The sequence below is a fragment of the Schistocerca gregaria genome, chromosome 6, assembly GCF_023897955.1.
Source record: "Schistocerca gregaria isolate iqSchGreg1 chromosome 6, iqSchGreg1.2, whole genome shotgun sequence".
Classification (NCBI taxonomy): domain Eukaryota; kingdom Metazoa; phylum Arthropoda; class Insecta; order Orthoptera; family Acrididae; genus Schistocerca; species Schistocerca gregaria.
Genome location: NC_064925.1, coordinates 493,879,986 through 493,899,755, shown reverse-complemented (window position 1 = coordinate 493,899,755; position 19,770 = coordinate 493,879,986).

The window sequence follows — 19,770 nt, the reverse complement described above, 5'->3', positions numbered from 1 at the left end:
TAGCAAACAGAACACAGCATGTTGTTATCAATGGAGAGACGTCTACAGACGTTAAAGTAACCTCTGGCGTGCCGCAGGGGAGTGTTATGGGACCATTGCTTTTCACAATATAAATGACCAAGTAGATAGTGTCGGAAGTTCGATGCGGCTTTTCGCGGATGATGCTGTAGTAGATAGGGAAGTTGCAGCATTAGAAAATTGTAGCAAAATGCAGGAAGATTTGCAGCGTATAGGCACTTGGTGCAGGGAGTGGCAACTGACCCTTAAAATAGACAAATGTAATGTATTGCGAATACATAGAAAGAAGGATCCTTCATTGTATGATTATACAATGGCGGAACAAACACTGGTAGCAGTTACTTCTGTAAAATATCTGGGAGTGTGCGTGCGGAACGATTTGAAGTGGAATGATCACATAAAATTAATTTTGGTAAGGTGGGTACCAGGTTGAGATTCATTGGGAGAGTCCTTAGAAAATGTAGTCCATCAACAAAGGAGGTGGCTTACAAAACACTCGTTCCACCTACACTTGAGTATTGCCCATTAGTGTGGGATCCGTACCAGATCAGGTTGACGGAGGAGATAGAGAAGATCCAAAGCAGAGCGTCGCGTTTGGTCAGAGGGTTATTTGGTAAGCGTGATAGCGTTACGGAAAATGAGGTAATGACAGTGGCACGTAAAGTGCCCTCCACCCACACCGATGGGTGGCTTGCGGAGTATAAATGTAGATGTAGATGTAGATTATCCCTGTGCTACGAGTACGACGGAAGCAATATCATGGTTACAATGTCTTCTTCGACTACAGGTTCTCTAAATTTACCCAACTCCGTCGACTTTCTTCCAAAGATACCCATTTGAGCTTTATGACTGTTTCTGTTAAAATTTTATGTGGTTAAACACACCTGTTACGTGCCTGAATTCGGCACTGAACTCCAAACACTGCAACTACAATCTACAACTAGTCGTATTTACGCCATTTCCCTTATGGAGGCACTGCGCTTTCACAGAATCCATCCAGCACACCTAAGCCTTCCAGCAAACCTAAGTCTAAGCCTTACATGATCGTCACGTTTCATTTTGCATCTTACTGTTACCCTTAAGGGAGTTGCCTTCGTTGGATGTATGAAAAATGGGTGATTTCATAACTTTTAATTTAAGTAAAATAAAACTTAATGCTAAATCTGATGATAGAGGTTTATTTCTTACACTTTTTTATTTAAGAAGTAATTTTTGTGTCTACAACGGCCTCTCCCTGTGACCACTGTACCACATGGAAGGACCTATTGCGAACGGAACACTGGTCACCAGCGAGAAAGCCAGAAGCCCTGCTACCGGACCTATGACAATGTAATTTTATATTTTGTCAATATATTTTCCATCAGTATACAATGAGGTAACGAAAGTCATGGGATAGCAGTAAGCACATGTACAGATGACGGTGGTATCGCGTATACAAGGTATAAGAGGACCGTGCATTGACACAGCTGTCGTTTGTACTCAGGTGATTCATGTGAAAAGGTTCCCGACGTGATTATGGCCACATGACGGGAATTAAGACTTTAAAAGCGGAATGGTAGTTTAGCTAGACACAGTGATTCCATTTCGGAAATCGTTAGGAATGTCAATTTTCAGAGTTCCACAGTGTCAAGTGTGTGCTGAGAGTACAAAAATCAGTAATCATCTCTCATCACGGACAACACAGTCCTCCACTTAACGACCGAGAGCAGCGATGTTTGCATAGAGTTGTCAGTGCTGACAGACAACAACACAGCGTGAAATAACCTCAGAAACCAGGTTACCTTCTATTAGGACCGTGGGTGCACTTGATGACTGTGATATAACTTTCTAATGATACCAGCAAATCTAGGTTTTTGGTAGCGCCTAGCCATATGCAAGCCATGGTACACTGATTATGGCTAGGAACTAGCCTAACTCTAGATTTGCCGAATCCAACCATTATTGTGCTCTATCATTTGAACCTCAGATATCAACGCAGGACGCACGACAAAGCTGCCTGTTAGGGCACTGCCCCGAAATGTGAAGTTAACGGATCATGGCAGCAGACGAACGACGCGAGTGCTTTTACTAACAGCACGACTTTGCCTGCAACGCCTCTCATGGGCTCGTGAACATATTGGTTTGACCCTAGACGACTGACAAACCATGGCATGATCAGATGAGTCCAGATTTCAATTGGTAAGAGCTGATGATAGGGTTTGAGTGTAGCACACTTCCCACGAAGCCCTGGACCCAAGCTGTCAACAAGTGTCTGCGCAAGCTGGTTGTGGCTCCATATGGGCTGTGTTTACATGGAATGGGCTGGTTTCTTTGGGCAAACTGAACCTAAAATTGACTAGAAATGGCTATGTTCGGCTACTTGGACACAATTTTCAGCCATTCATGGAGTTCATGTTCCCAAATAGAGATGGAATTTTTATGGATGACAATGCATCATGTCACCAGGCCATAATTGTTCGCAATTGGTTTGAAAAATACTCTAGACAGTTCGAGAGAATAAATTGCTCACGCAGATCTCTCGTTATGAATCCGATCGAACATTTATAAGACATAATAGACAGGTCATTTCGTGCGCAAAATGTTGCACCGGCAACAGTTAAGCAATTATGGACGGATATAGAGGCAGCATGGCTGAATATTTCTGCAGGGGAGTTCCAATGACTTGCTGAGTCCGTGCCACATCGACCTACTGCGCTATGCAGGGCAAAAGGAGGTCCAACACGATATTAGGAGGTATCCCATGACCTTTGTCATCTCAGTGTATATGGGACAATTGAAAAAAATATCAGGTTCTATCAAATTGGTGACGTGATGAAAGAAAATCGAGATAAAAGGTGAGCAAATTTTTTCTTTTTAGTAATAATAAAAATGCCTAAATGAGGAGGTTAATTTTTTTTGTAACCAAGGGTCAATTACTTTGTTTTTCAATCAATGACTAAATTCTGAAACTTTATATCATCTCTCCTTTGAGTCCGTATTAAGTTGAACTTACTTCCATGTTGTCGAGATCTGCACACTTCTGTTAGGTGCTTCTTCTTCCGACGCAGCAAAACTTCTCATTATTGACCGTGCAGGTAATGTAATTTTCATTTATCGGACTTCTTCCTCATATACAGGCAGCAGGTGTGACAGGACCTTTTCGCGGTGTGCGTAAGAAAATAAAAAGGTCTCATATTTTTGCACTGAGAGAAATTAATATTCAGTTACCGTGAAAGCTACTACACGCATCTCATATCTAAACACGTCCTCTCTCTGCGAGAACTCAAGACATAAGGTGACAAAAAATTTATCATTTGTTCTCACCTTCCGGGGTAGCAAAATACATCTTTTGCGGGCGCTTACAGTGGTTATCCTTCGCTTTTCCTACGTACCAATACAAAGGGTGCACCGAATACAGACTTTCTAAAATATTGCAAAACGGGTACGTATGCTGACACAGATTTTAATTTAGATTTCCGACATCAAATACTGATCAAAATCGCGTGTATCGTCCTCATGTTACGTTTCCGCCAATCTGAAAAATGCGGTTTCGAACATAATGCTTTTAAAGGTTTGGGTTACGTATTTAGTACTTAAGTTAAAAATGCCTTTAGTCAGCGATTCCTGGACCATACACCAATCCTTCTAGATCGAAATGGAGGTCCTCTTCCATCTTCTTCGTGGCCTTGTGGTCTTGTGGATGTCTCTAGAAGCTTCTGTCAATAGCCGCGTCTTGTAACTCGATAACGCAGTTTCTGGAGAACTTGGGACGAACGCTACAATAAAGGAGACATCCGAGAGAACATTTTTGAGCCAGTCGGCAACCGATCCCAAAGATTTGAGTTCACCTCGTGTTTGCATGGTATCGCTGCCCACTAACACATGGGGGAGTCATGTCATAGGTAATTAGGAAGGTTGCTTCAACACTGGCGATTTCAGCGCGGCGATTCAGCAGCGTGGTTCAATCACTGCAACGAGCGACTATCGTACGTTTGGCCTCACACACTGGAGATTTGGTCGCGTTACTTGCACGGCTGCTGAGCCGCATTCTTCATGTAACACGCAGTTCCCAAAGACCCGCGACGCACTGACGATTTGATAACGCGACCGGCTGTCCACACGCAACGATTCAGCTGCATTTGACAGTTTCACACGTGGAAATCTGCCAGCGCGGCTGCAGAGGAAGGGGTTAACAGTCGCCGCTTAGCGTCGTCATTCTGCGTTCGTCGTTTGTTAACGCTTCGTGATTGTTGAATCAAGGGCATTTTCTGTGTCGTGTTAAACAACTTTGTCCTCTTTTCTCCTTGAAAAATGACTTCGAACGTGTAACTTTTGATCATTGAAGTACAACGTCGTCGTGTAATCTGGGATTCAGGAAATTAGGATTACAGCAACAAGATGGAGAAACCTAATGTTTGGTAACAGATGTGTAAAAAAATAGATTCTGATTTCGAAAATAAAACTGTATCCGAAGAAGCGAATGTGGTGTATACTATTTTATTTATTTCTTAGTAGAATACTTTTAATATCTTGTTCATTTGTGATAAGGAACAGAACCTTTAGCGCTAACGAAATAATCTGGAACCTGTCTCGTACATTCACAGCATATCGGATACTTATAGGCATGGTGCTCCGTACGTCTTCTGAACTAGTTACACTACGTGATCAAAAGTATCCGGACACCCCCAAAAACATATGTTTTTCATATTAGGTGGATTGTGCTGCCACCTACTTCCAGGTACTCCATATCAGCGACCTCAGTAGTCATTAGACATCGTGAGAGAGCAGAATGTGGCGCTCCGCGGAACTCATGAACTTCGAACGTGGTCTGGTGGTTGGGTGTCACTTGTATCATACGCCAGTACTCGAGATTTCCACACTCATAAACATCCCTAGGTCCACTGTTTACGATGTGATAGTGAAACGAAAACGTAACGGGACATGTACAGCACAAAAGCGTACAGGCCGACCTCGTCTGTTGACTGACAGAGACGGTCGTAATATGTAATAGGCAGATATCTATCCAGACCATCACACAGGAATTCCAGACTGAATCAGGATCCATTGCAAGTACTATTACAGGCGGGAGGTGAGAAAACTTGGATTTCACAGTCGACCAGCTGCTCATAAGCCATACTTCACGCCGGAAATGCCAAACGATGCTTCGCTTACTGTAAGGAACGTAAACGCTGGACGATTGAACAATGGAAAAACTTTCTGTGGAGTGAAGAATCACGGTACACAATGGGGCGATCCGATGGCAAGGTGCGGGTATGGCGAATGCCGGGTGAACGTCATCTGCCAGCGTATGTTGTGTCAACAGTAAAATTCGGAGGCGGTGTTGTTGTGGTGTGGTCGTGTTTTTCATGGAGGGGACTTTCAGCTCTTGTTGTATTGCGTGGCACTTTCACAGCACAAGTCTACACTGATGTTTTAAGCACCTTCTTGCTTCCCACTGTTGAAGACCAATTCGGGGATGGCGATTGCATCTTTCAACACGACCGAGCACCTGTTCATAATGCACGGCCTGTGGCGAAGTAGTTACACGGCAATAACACCCCTGTAATGGACTGGCCTGTACTGAGTCTTGACCTGAATGCAATAGATCACCTTCGGGATGTTTTGGAACGCCGACCTCGTGCTATCCCTCATCGACCTACATCGATACCTCTCCTCAGGGCAGCACTTCGTGAAGAATGAGCTGCCATTCCCCAAGAAACCTTCCAGCACCTGGCTGAAGGTATGTCTACTAGAATGGAAGCTGTCATCAAGGCTAAGGGTGAGCCAACACCATACCGAATTCCAGCATTACCGACGGAGGGCACCACGAACTTGTAAGTTATTTTCAAACAGGTGTCCGGATACTTTTGATGACATAGCGTATTCCGATAGTTTCATCCATCTATTTTGCTAACAAAGTTGTGCAGAACGTAACATGCTCTAATTATTACTGCACGGAAGTCCTCCTTCACATTTAAAGGGCAATGAAATATTCGCCGTTTGTTGGATAGGATTCCAAATGTGCCCTCTATACAGTGGCGCGCTCCCTCGGTAACCCGTAATTATAAACTTTTCTCTGCTAAATTTTTTCACTGTAGGAACGTTGCATGTTGTCTCCAAGAGCAAATGCTTAAAAAATGAAAATGCCACAGGCTCACCTGAGTCAGGCAAAGGTCGAGGATTTGTAAAATGTAAATTATTACCTTTCATTTTTTTTTAAATGAAGGTCACTGTTTTCATAAATTTGTGAGTCTCCACTTTTTCTATATGAAACTATGTCTACGAATGTCAAGTAATAGTAATCATCACAAACTGCTGGTAACACCACCGAAAAAAGTGTTCGTTGTTGTGGTATAAAGAGCCACTGTCTTCAAGTTTAACAATTTTTACACGCTTACCACGAACTGCGTCAAGATAGTTTTGAAAATCAGCGTGCTTTTCAAACTTTTCTCATATTAATTGAACCTTTTCTGATGCCAGTACTGTACAGGTTATCCCCTATTGCCTGAGAAGTGTCTCGCACGATTTTGGACGCAGTGGAGATACCACATTTGAAGCAATAACACAGCTCTGTACATGTATAGCCTGCAGTAAGGTACCTGAAATAAAGGAATTTTGTTTTATTGCAGCCACACAGTTACAGAAGAAGTTGGATAGCTTTCGTGAGCGTTACTAAGAGACCTGAACAAGAGAAAAGTCTCAAAAAGTGGTTCTCCTGCAGAATCAAACAAAACATACGTATATTTTGATATGATAACTCTTCCAATCACCTGTAATTGCCACTAAACCAGCAGAGTTGAAAGAAAGTGTCGCTCGTACTAATGTGGCAGCTGGTTCTGGTGTACAGCTTAGAGTTGCTTCCAATTCATGTATCACACAAACGGTAGCAGAAGAGGAGAAATAGTTTCAGGTACTTGCAACGAGCATAAAGAAAAAAAGTTCATCAAACCTGAAAACATGGCTCTCATAAGTATTTTCTTTGTATAATTGCGTAGGCTTCCGCGGCGAGAGTCAATCGACATAAAAGTTTTCTGGGTATGGTACCGCGTCATAATGTAAAAAACTACTGCTGCTCGAGAAAAACCAACGGTTCGCCCACAATTGCAGCGGCCTTAGACCCAGGAGAAGGCCGCTGCAACCGTGGCCGAAACGTTGGTTTTTCTCCAGCAGCGGTAGTTTTTTACATTATGACGCGGTATCATATCCAGAAAACTTTTATATCGACATTTTCTTTGTCATTATCATTTAGTATATGTGCCATGGTATTTGAAGATAAAAGCTAAATTTGAAATAGCGTCACACTGAGGAAGTACAGCAGATCTTACAGTTCTCTAGGAAACTGCAATTTTCAGATCACTTCACAGATACCAGAAACTGTATATTCAAACACACTCATAACTGTTCTTGCATCCAATCCATGTCCAAGTACAGCAAATCGCGGTGCCTCACTTATGCCTACGTCGTCTGATTCATGGGTAGCGTAAATATTAAAAAGTTGTTTCATTGCATTTTAGTATTATACATCAGAACAAATTACTATCAAACCTACCTTAAAAATAAATGTGTATGTAAAACAAGCGATTTCTTTACCTTATAGCAATCATTAGCCTTTCCTCTGGTGATATACTATTCCTAATTTCTTACTTTCCTTTGTCAGATTAGCCCTCACCAAAGCACATAACTCACCAAAAGATGTGGCAGGGATTCTGAAGTTGTTACAGAATTTTGCTGAGTTTTTTCTCAATTTCTTATCGGTTGTGAAGTAATGCCGTCGTTTATCTCTAGTAGCTAGCATGGTTGAAACCACTACTTACGTTGACATCACTGACATCTTTATTTTTTTCAATAACAAAGTAAAAAGGAACATTTCCTGATCAGAATCCATTGCGTAACTGGCTCGTACAAATACACAGACAGCTCTCGCCACAGAGCTTCTGACACGTGGTTCAGTCGCAGGACTGGTGATTCAACCTTGCAGCTCAAACGAATGTTAGTCGTGCATTTCAGTGATTTGATTGAATTGTAGGGCTGAATAGCCGCAACGCTGTCGTCAGTGTGAAAGCAGCCTTCGAAATGTGCGGTTGAATCGCCAGACACGCGACTGAACCATGCAGCAGAAGCTCTGTGGCAACAGCTGTCTATGTGCTTGTGCGAACCAGTTACGAAATGGATTTGCTTTTCATTTTGTTACTGGAAGGAAAATACGGACGCCACCGACGTCAACGCAAGCACTGCATTCATCCTACGTTAGCCGGAGGGAAACACGGAATTTGTTTTTACAGTTCATTAGGAATTGAGAAAAAACACTGCAAAAATCTTTAACTATTTCAGAATGCCTGTGGTGTAGTTGGTGAGTTACAATATATGCCGTGCTGAGAGCTAATCTAAGAAATAAAACTACACAAATGAGGAACAGTATCTCACCATAGAAAAGACTAATGGTTACGTCAAGTAATAAAATTAATATAAGGTAGATTTAGGAGTAATTTTTTGGATGCCTAATATTAAAATACACTGAACCAACTCTTTAATATTTACGCTAGCCAGAGAATACGTCAGTGACTACTGATCAATCAGATGATGTAGGTGAAAGCAGTGCATCACGATTTCATGTATTTGGGGTTGGACTGACTGCAAGAACAATCATGGGTAGGTTTTAATATACAAATAACGGTATGTGTGAAGTGAACTGAAAAATACAGTTGTATAGTACTGATGTACTTCCTCAAAACTAAAATTATTTCAAATGTGTCGTCCATCTTTAAATGCTGTGGCACAGATTTCTTATCTTCTAATAATGACAATTGAAACTGCTCATTAGGATCACCATCTACAGGCCTTGATGAATGTCTTTCGCTGGTGTTTGCTGCAGATATCTGAAACACTTTCTCCTCCTCTGTCATTCTTTGTCTCTTACGAGAATTGGAGGTACCTCCACCCTGACCATCAGAATCCTTTGCCTCATCAGTATGTGCAACAGATTGTACTAGCTATGCTAGTTTAATGGCAGTCGTGTGGTTAGGGCCTCCGGTCGGTTGGACTGGTTGCCTCGTGTAAGTCTTGAGTTAACGCCACTTCGGCGACTTGCACGTCGATGGGGATGAGATGATGATGATGACGACAACATAACATCCAGCTCCTGAGCGGAGAAAATCTCCAACCCAGCCGGGAATCGAACCCGGGCCCCTATATATGACATTCCGTCACACTTAATCACTCAGATATCGTGGCAGACCTTAGTGGCAGCTACAGGATAGGAAATGTAGCATATCAAAACACGCCTGTTTTGCGTTTACTTCAGCAGAAGGATCACTTATTGACGGTTTCCTCTTGTTGAATTAAATTTACCAAAGCCTCGACCCTTGTCTGTTTCAGGTAAGCCTCATACATTCTGCTTTTATTGGGATGGAGCATTTCTACTTGAAGACAATGTACACTGAGGAGCCAAAGAAACTGGTACACCTGCATAATATCGTGTGTGGCACCCGCGAGCACGCATAGGTGCCGCAACACGACATGGCGTGTATTCGACTAATGTCTGAAGTAGCGCTGGAGGGAACTGACACTATGAATCCTACAGGTCTGTACATAAATCAGTAAGAGTGCGAGGGGTTGGATATCTCTTTCGAACAGCACTTTTCAAGGCTTATCAGATATGATAAATAATGTTCGTGTCTGGGGAGTTTTGTGGCCACAGGGAGTGTTTAAAGTGACAAGAGTGTTTCTGAAGCCACTCTGTAACAATTTTGGATGTGTGGGGTGTCGCATTGTCTTGCTGGAATTGCCCAAGTCCGTCGGAATGCACAGTGGACATGAATGGATGCAGGTGATCAGACAGGATGCCTGCCTACGTGTCACCTGTCAGAGTCTTATCTAGACGTATTAGGGATTCCATACCGCTCAAAATGCACTCTCTCCACACAACTACAGAGCCTCCAACATCTTGAACAGTCCCCTGCTGACATGCAGGGTCCATGGATTCATGAGGTTGTCTTCATACCCGTGCACGTCCATCTGCTCGATACAATTTGAAACGGGACTCGCCCACCAAGGTAACATGTTTTCAGTCATCAACAGTCCAATGTCAGTGTTGACGGGCCCAGGTGAGGCATAAAGCTTTGTGTCGTGCGGTCATCAAGGGTACACGAGTGGGCCTTCTGCTCTGAAAGCCCGTATCGATGATGTTTCGTTAAGTGGTTTGCACGCTGACATTTTCTGATGTCCCAACATTAAAATTTGCAGCAATTTGCGGAAGGGTTGCAGTCCTGCCACACTGAACGATCCTCTTCAGTCATGGTTGGTCCCATGCTTGCAGGATCTTTTTCCGGCCGCAGCGATGTCGGAGATCTGATGTTCTACCAGATTCCTGATATTCATGGTACACTAGTGAAACGATCCTACGGGAAAGACCCACTTCATCGTTACCTCGGAGATGCTGTGTCTCATCGTTCGTCCGCCCACTTTAATAGCACGTTCAAACTCACTCAAATCTTGATAACCTGCCATTGTAGCAACAGTAACCTATCTAACAGCTGCGCCAGACACATGTTGTCTTATATAGGCGTTACCGACCGCAGTGCCCTATTCTGCCTGTTTACCTATCTCTGTATTTGAACACGCATGCCTGTACCAGTTTCTTTGGCGCTTCAGTGTACAACGTCCGTACAGCGGAAAAGAAATGTGGCAAACAAAAGAAAAGTGTATGATTACAGGTTATCGAGTGCGCTTCGCTACACAGAGCGCACTTTAGGAATCCTATCCAGAAAGTAGCGAGTGTATTGCCCTTTAAATGTGAAGGAGAACCTGTATGGAGTCATAATTGGAGCCTGTTGCGTTCTAAACAAATCCCTTCGCCAGAGAGATGCATTCAAGCTGGATAAAACTTTAGAAATAATTCATTTAGTTTCGAAGTCAGGAATAAGTTTTTTACGCATCTCGTCCCAGGTATTACGTTTTCGATCTTATTACTGCAATGATTTCTTGAGTCTCAATTTACAGGACGACTTTCTACTTCAGTGATGAAAAGTTCAAGATCGAACGTCATTTTTGAAGCAGGAAGAAGTACAAAAATTCTTTAAAACAACACAAAAAATGCATGTGATCAAACGATCGCAAAACGTTAACAAACGAAAATTTCAGCACAACCATGCGAGACGGTAACTATTTACCCCCGCTCTCTGAAGCTACACTACCAAATCGCAACGTATGAAAGCTTTTGTATATCCATCCTTTTAGCAGGACGTCTCTGGGGCGACGGCCGTTTACTACCGTGACAAAAAATAAAAACACCTACAGCCATCCTTATGATTTTATTTAATTTTATTTTTGGAGAGAAGGTAATGCTCTGTGTTTGGTGGGGTCATAAGGGTATCATCTATTATGAGCTGCTCAAACCTGGTGAAACGGTTAACACTGATCGCTACCAACAGCAAATGATCGATTTAAATCGAGCATTACGTGAAAAACGATAGGAATATGGAAACAGACAACACAAAGTCATATAGCTCCATCATAATGCACCATCACACAGAGCAAAACGGGTCAGGGAAACGATCGAGGCGTTCAGTTAGGAAATACTAGGGCGTGCGGCTTATTTTCCAGGCTTGGTTCCGTCCGATTATCATCCATTTGCATCACTGGTACACGCTCCCGCAGAACTACGCTTCATTTCGTATGAAATACGAAAATGGCACCCTGACTCGTTAGCTTCAAAAGATCTGTTTTTGGCGTGGCATTCATAGCCTGCCGGAGAGGTGGAAGAAATGTATAAATAGCAATGGAGATTATTTGGAATAAAATGTTGTGTATTTTTTTCGAACAACAGACGTGTAATCATTGGTACCAAATTCCGATTTCATGCTTCTATATCTGGTAAACAATAATGATTGCCAAAGACAGTCATGCAGATTAATCTTAACTGAAGGTTAACCATTGATGTTCTGTATAGGTAATTTGCCAATTATTCCCCTCACGCGCTGTCACTAAATGCCGTTTGAATCAAACTGCAATTAATCTCTCAATGACGAATGGTTCAAATGGCTCAGAGCACTATGGGACTTAACATGTGAGGTCATCAGTCACCTAGAACTTAGAACTACTTAAACCTAGCTTACCTAAGTACATCACACACATCCATGCCCGAGGCAGAATTCGAACCTGCGACCGTAGCGGTCTCGTGGTTCCAGAATGTAGTGCCTAGAACAGCTCGGTCACAGCGGTCGGCTCTCAATGACGAGAATGCACACTCAGACATCCGTTAAAACGGCTTCAATACTGTAGTATGCATTTCACGAAAGTCTCTCTATATATGCTACCATTGTGAAATAAATCCCGTTTGCGACAGATAGTGATAGGTCTGAACCTGGATCTCAATATGAAAATTTAGAAATCTCACTCGATATCAGACTACTGAGATCCCGACACCCCCAGAAATAACTCGAATCCGTAATTAGTATATATCTGCCGAGGCTACAGCCTATAAATCCAAATCGAATCACCAGTTACGAAAGTGGTAAATACTCGCTGAAGAAAACAAGCTATGTTAAATTTATCATTATTTTCAAAGAAGTTAATTTAATGAACAAGTCTAAGAAAATTCATAAAATAGGGTGAGTACGATGAGGATTAAAGTGTCTCACCTGACAGTAATCGTATTGTTTCGCGAGGCAAGTGAGCCATTGAAACTCAAAAAAAATCAATTGCAGGTGGAGGTGTTTCGTTGCCCATTTGGAGATTAATCCGAGCGCAGCGCGCGACAAACCCAATTGCGTCAGAGATTGATGTGACGTTTCACGTGACGGCCAGTTCTCCGATCAACAGATCGGGGGTCGTGACGCCACCAGATCTGCTCGCAGGCACGCACAGAGCTAGTGAGCTACTGCCCACTTATGGCAAATGAGCGGTGTCATAATGTAACGGGCGCAGCAATTAGGAACGAATTGGCACTCACCAAGATGAAAATCCGCCCATAATTAAATTGGCCGATGGGGTTTTGAACAGGGGAGGCGTGCGTTCCCTTTTTACGAGACGCGAACATAAAGCGAGGCGCGCGGGGGGCCTACATAGCAGGCGCCGTTCCTCATAGCGGACGGACGGAGGGACACGTAGCGTGGGCACCCCCACCCACCCGTACTCCGCCTCGGGCACTAAATCAAAGTTAGGGCCGGCTGAAATATTTTATAGCCGTCCGGCGGGCGCGCGCACTGTTCCGATTGATTGCTCGTCCACTCGCGAGTCGCCTCCGCCCGTGTTAGGAGCACTCTTATACAATGGAGCCGATACTGCCCGAAGACTGTTGACTTCGCGACGGGAATCTGACGAACTAGCAACAGTTCCCTGTGCTGCGCTCGCTGAACGGGGCATAAACTGTGTCCTAGACATCACATCTTTGTTTCTTTACGCTATTCTCAGCGTGCCCCACTCCCGTAATTGTGTGATGGAAGAGAAGGACAAGTCAGAGAAGATTTTATGGAATTTGCCTGGTCAAACGTGGTTTATCTGGGGCTTTCAATAAGTAATGCACTCAAGCTGCGGGCCTATCGTCTCAGTTGTGCGACTGGATTCGTGATTTTCTGTCAGGAAGGTCGCAGTTCGTAGTAATTGACGGCAAATCATCGAGTAAAACTGAAGTGATATCAGGTGTTCCCCAGGGAAGCGTCCTGGGACCTCTGCTGTTCCTGACCTATATAAATGACCTGGGTGACAATCTGAGCACTTCTCTTAGGTTGTTCACAGATGATGCTGTAATTTACCGTCTAGTAAGGTCATCCGAAGACCAATATGAGTTGAAAAGCGATTTAGAAAATATTGCTGTATGGTGTGGCAGGTGGCAGTTGACGCTAAATAACGAAAAGTGTGAGGTGATAAACATGAGTTCCAAAAGAAATCCGTTGGAATTCGATTACTCGATAAATAGAACAATTCTCAAGGCTGCCAATTCAACTAAGTACCTGGGTGTTAAAATTACGAACAACTTCAGTTGGAAGGACCACATAGATAATATTGTGGGGAAGGCGAGCCAAAGGTTGCGTTTCATTAGCAGGACACTTAGAAGATGCAACAAGTCCACTAAAGAGACAGCTTACACTACACTCGTTCGTCCTCTGTTAGAATATTGCTGCGCGGTGTGGGATCCTTACCAGGTGGGATTGACGGAGAACATCGAAAGGGTGCAAAAAAGGGCAGCTCGTTTTGTATTATCACGTAATAGGGGAGAGAGTGTGGCAGATATGATACGCGAGTGGGGATGGAAGTCATTAAAGCAAAGACGTTTTTCGTCGCAGCGAAATCTATTTACGAAATTTCAGTCACCAACTTCCTCTTCCGAATGCGAAAATATTTTGTTGAGCCCAACCTACATAGGTAGGAATGGTCATCAAAATAAAATAACAGAAATCAGAGCTCGAGCAGAAAGGTTTAGGTGTTCGTTTTTCCCGCTCGCTGTTCGGGAGTGGAATGGTAGAGAGATAGTATGATTGTGGTTTAATGAACCCTCTGCCAAGCACTTAAATGTGAATTGCAGAGTAATCATGTAGATGTACATGTAGATGAATCTTATTCTGAAAGCAAGTTCGTTTTCCTCAGCGTTCCAATTCTCCATATTATTCCCCACTCTTGTGGCTACGGAGCCATATTTTTCAACAAAATCTCCGTTCAATGCGACGGTTTACGTCACCTTACTGGGAAGGCCTGTGAGGCCACATGGTGCCAGTCTACTGGAGCCAACGTTTTGATGCATCAATAACCTCTCCATCATCCACGTACTGCTTCATGCGGAGTCCTTCTTTCATTGGGCCAAACAGATGGGAGTCGGGGAGCGGGAGGTCCGGGATGTAATGTGAATGAGGAGGAACAGTTCTTTGATTCCTCTCGAGTGTGTGAGGCATTGCGTTGCCATACAGAAGGGGAAGTTTGTTTGCATTATTGTTGTTGTTGTTGTCTTCAGTCCTGAGACTGGTTTGATGCAGCTCTCCATGCTACTCTATCCTGTGCAAGCTGCTTCATCTCCCAGTACCTACTGCAACCTACATCCTTCTGAATCTGCTTAGTGTACTCATCTCTCGGTCTCCCTCTACGATTTTTACCCTCCACTCTGCCCTCCAATGCTAAATTTGTGATCCCTTGATGCCTCAAAACATGTCCTACCAACCGATCCCTTCTTCTAGTCAAGTTGTGCCACAAACTTCTCTTCTCCCCAATCCTATTCAATACCTCCTCATTAGTTACGTGATCTATCCACCTTATCTTCAGTATTCTTCTGTAGCACCACATTTCGAAAGCTTCTATTCTCTTCTTGTCCAAACTAGTTATCGTCCATGTTTCACTTCCATACATGGCTACACTCCAAACAAATACTTTCAGAAACGACTTCCTGATACATAAATATATATTCGATGTTAACAAATTTCTCTTCTTCAGAAACGCTTTCCTTGCCATTGCCAGTCTACATTTTATATCCTCTCTACTTCGACCATCATCAGTTATTTTACTTCCTAAATAGCAAAACTCCTTTACTACTTTAAGTGTCTCATTTCCTAATCTAATTCCCTCAGCATCACCCGATTTAATTTGACTACATCCCATTATCCTCGTTTTGCTTTTGTTATTGTTCATCTTATATCCTCCTTTCAAGACACTGTCCATTCCGTTCAACTGCTCTTCCAAGTCCTTTGCTGTCTCTGACAGAATTACAATGTCATCGGCGAACCTCAAAGTTTTTAGTTCGTCTCCATGAATTTTAATACCTACTCCGAATTTTTCTTTTGTTTCCTTTACTGCTTGCTCAATATACAAATTGAATAACATCGGGGAGAGGCTACAACCCTGTCTCACTCCTTTCCCAACCACTGCTTCCCTTTCATGCCCCTCGACTCTTATGACTGCCATCTGGTTTCTGTACAAATTATAAATAGCCTTTCGCTCCCTGTATTTTACCCCTGCCACCTTTAGAATTTGAAAAAGAGTATTCCAGTCAACATTGTCAAAAGCTTTCTCTAAGTCTACAAATGCTAGAAACGTAGGTTTGCCTTTTCTTAATCTTTCTTCTAAGATAAGTCGTAAGGTCAGTATTGCCTCACGTGTTCCAACATTTCGACGGAATCCAAACTGATCCTCCCCGAGGTCTGCATCTACCAGTTTTTCCATTCGTCTGTAAAGAATTCGCGTTAGTATTTTGCAGCCGTGGCTTATTAAACTGATAGTTCGGTAATTTTCACATCTGTCAGCACCTGCTTTCTTTGGGATTGGAATTATTATATTCTTCTTGAAGTCTGAGGGTATTTCGCCTGTCTCATACATCTTGCTCACCAGCTGGTAGAGTTTTCTCAGGACTGGTTGTCCCAAGGCCGTCAGTAGTTCTAATGGAATGTTGTCTACTCCGGGGGCCTTGTTTCGACTCAGGTCTTTCAGTGCTCTGTCAAACTCTTCACGCAGTATCGTATCTCCCATTTCGTCTTCATCTACATCCTCTTCCATTTCCATAATATTGTCCTCAAGTACATCGCCCTTGTATAAACCTTCTATATACTCCTTCCACCTTTCTGCCTTCCCTTCTTTGCTTAGAACTGGGCTGCCATCTGAGCTCTTGATATTCATACACTTGGTTCTCTTCTCTCCAAAGGTCTCTTTAATTTTCCTGTAGGCAGTATCTATCTTACCCCTAGTGAGATAAGCTTCTACATCCTTACATTTGTCCTCCAGCCATCCCTGTTTAGCCATTTTGCACCTCCTGTCGATCTCATTTTTGAGACGTTTGTAATCCTTTTTGCCTGCTTCATTTACTGCATTTTTATATTTTCTCCTTTCATCAATCAAATTCAATATTTCTTCTGTTACCCAAGGATTTCTAGCAGCCCTCGTCTTTGTACCTACTTTATCCTCTGCTGCCTTCACTACTACATCCCTCAGAGCTACCCATTCTTCTTCTACTGTATTTCTTTCCCCTATTCCTGTCAATTGTTCCCTTATGCTCTCCCTGAAACTCTGTACAACCTCTGGTTCTTTCAGTTTATCCAGGTCCCATCTCCTTAATTTCCCACATTTTTGCAGTTTCTTCAGTTTTAATCTACAGGTCATAACCAATAGATTGTGGTCAGAGTCCACATCTGCCCCTGGAAATGTCTTACAATTTAAAACCTGGTTCCTAAATCTCTGTCTTACCATTATATAATCTATCTGATACCTTTTAGTATCTCCAGGGTTCTTCCACGTATACAACCTTCTTTCATGATTCTTAAACCAAGTGTTAGCTATGATTAAGTTGTGCTCTGTGCAAAATTCTACTAGGCGGCTTCCTCTTTCATTTCTTAGCCCCAATCCATATTCACCTACTATGTTTCCTTCTCTCCCTTTTCCTACACTCGAATTCCAGTCACCCATTACTATTAAATTTTCGTCTCCCTTCACTACACGAATAATTTCTTTTATTTCATCGTACATTTCTTCAATTTCTTCATCATCTGCAGAGCTAGTTGGCATATAAACTTGTACTACTGTAGTAGGTGTGGGCTTCGTATCTATCTTGCCCACAATAATGCGTTCACTATGCTGTTTGTAGTAGCTTACCCGCATTCCTATTTTCCTATTCATTATTAAACCTACTCCTGCATTACCCCTATTTGATTTTGTGTTTATAACCCTGTAGTCACCTGACCAGAAGTCTTGTTCCTCCTGCCACCGAACTTCACTAATTCCCACTATATCTAACTTTAACCTATCCATTTCCCTTTTTAAATTTTCTAACCTACCTGCCCGATTAAGGGATCTGACATTCCACGCTCCGATCCGTAGAACGCCAGTTTTCTTTCTCCTGATAACGACATCCTCCTGAGTAGTCCCCGCCCGGAGATCCGAATGGGGGACTATTTTACCTCCGGAATATTTTACCCAAGAGGATGCCATCATCATTTAATCATACAGTAAAGCTGCATGTCCTCGGGAAAAATTACGGCTGTAGTTTCCCCTTGCTTTCAGCCGTTCGCAGTACCAGCACAGCAAGGCCGTTTTGGTTAATGTTGCAAGGCCAGATCAGTCAATCATCCAGACTGTTGCCCCTGCAACTACTGAAAAGGCTGCATTATTGTGACGACGAATTTCCGATGTCGTTTCTTCAGTTTGTTGAGGGCGGCACAACACGCTTCCATCTTTATTGTTGCACAATCAGGGGGGACATCAAACTGAATAAGCCCCTCATAGTCCCAGGAGACCGTCGCCTTGACTTTACCAAGTGAAGGTGCGGCGCCAGTTCAAATGGTTCAAGTGGCTCTCAGTACTATGGGACTTAACATCGGAGGTCATCAGTCCCCTAGAACTTAGAACTGCTTAAAGCTAACTAACCATGCCCGAGGCAGGATTCGTACCTGCCATCGTAGCAGTCGCTCTGATCCGGACTGAAGCGCCTAGAACCGCTCGGCCATCGCAGCCGGCTAGCGCCAGTTCATGGATTACCGTTTCTCTTCTGGTTCCAAGTGATGAACCCATGTTTCATAGTCTGTGATAAAGTTCAAAATTTATCACAATTAGCCTCGTTACGCACAAGGAATTCCGCACATATGGTCATTTGTTTCCTCTTTACGGGCGTCTGTTAGGCAGCGAGCAACCCAGCGCACAGACCCATTTGAGTATCCCAGCTGGTGGACGAGTGTGTCATCACTACCAACAGACACGTCCAGTTGAGCAGCGAGGTGTTTGTGGTCGGTCGATCACCACGGATGAAAGTGTTTGCACGTTCCAACTTCGCAGGAGTCACAGGTCCAACCGCTCCGTACGTGGGGAATCAGACAGGTTTGGCTCAAATGGATCTGAGCACTATGGGACTCAACTGCTGTGGTTATCAGTCCCCTAGAACTTAGAACTACTTAAACCTAACTAACCTAAGGACATCACACACATCAATGCCCGAGGCAGGATTCGAACCTGCGACCGTAGCAGTCGCACGGTTCAGGACTGCGCGCCTAGAACCGCGAGAACACCGCGGCCGGCTCAGACAGGTTTGCGTGACGTCGTGACATTGTTGCAATGACGACATACACCTCTCCCAACGACTCATCATGCTTTTGTTCGCTGACAGGTCGCTGTACACATTCTGAAATCGCCTATTAGTATCTACGATGCTGTGGTTTTCCGCCAAAAGAAACTCAATGACAGCTCTCTGCTTGGGACGCACATCTATTACAGGCACAATTTTGAAGGCTATGTATAGCACCGCCATCTGTCAGAACTTCATGAAACGGAAGAGACTGGAGCACGAATATTTCACGATCTCCCACAAAAAACTCCGCATTTTTTCAACCGAAACTGACCGAAAAAAATGTGTTACATTACTTACCGTACGTCCCTCGTACATGGACATACGATATACGGCATTTCAACAGGGGAGTGTTCTAGATTATGGCAACATGTAGAATCTCAAATATCGAGAGCAATCCCTTCAGTACTAGTTGAGAAGAGCGTTGCACCTTCGAATACTTTTCAGACTGCCTCCTTTAGCCAGGTCTATAAAAGAAGTTTATTTTCTCATTCCACTTTTAAATGATGCATTCATTCTCTGCGTACTGCAGCTTTTTTTATGAAACTACAAAAATTATTCCGGAAAATTAAGGTTTTTCCAAAGGCGAAAAAGTGTTCCAAGATACTATTTTTAGATCTTTCTGACTTACAACACTTTTAAATATCAATAGAATAATTATTTTATTTCTAAGCTCGTAGCCACATGCTCATGTACTTAGCAACAGAGATTCTATTGAAATTTAAAAGCGTTGCAATCAAAAAATCTTA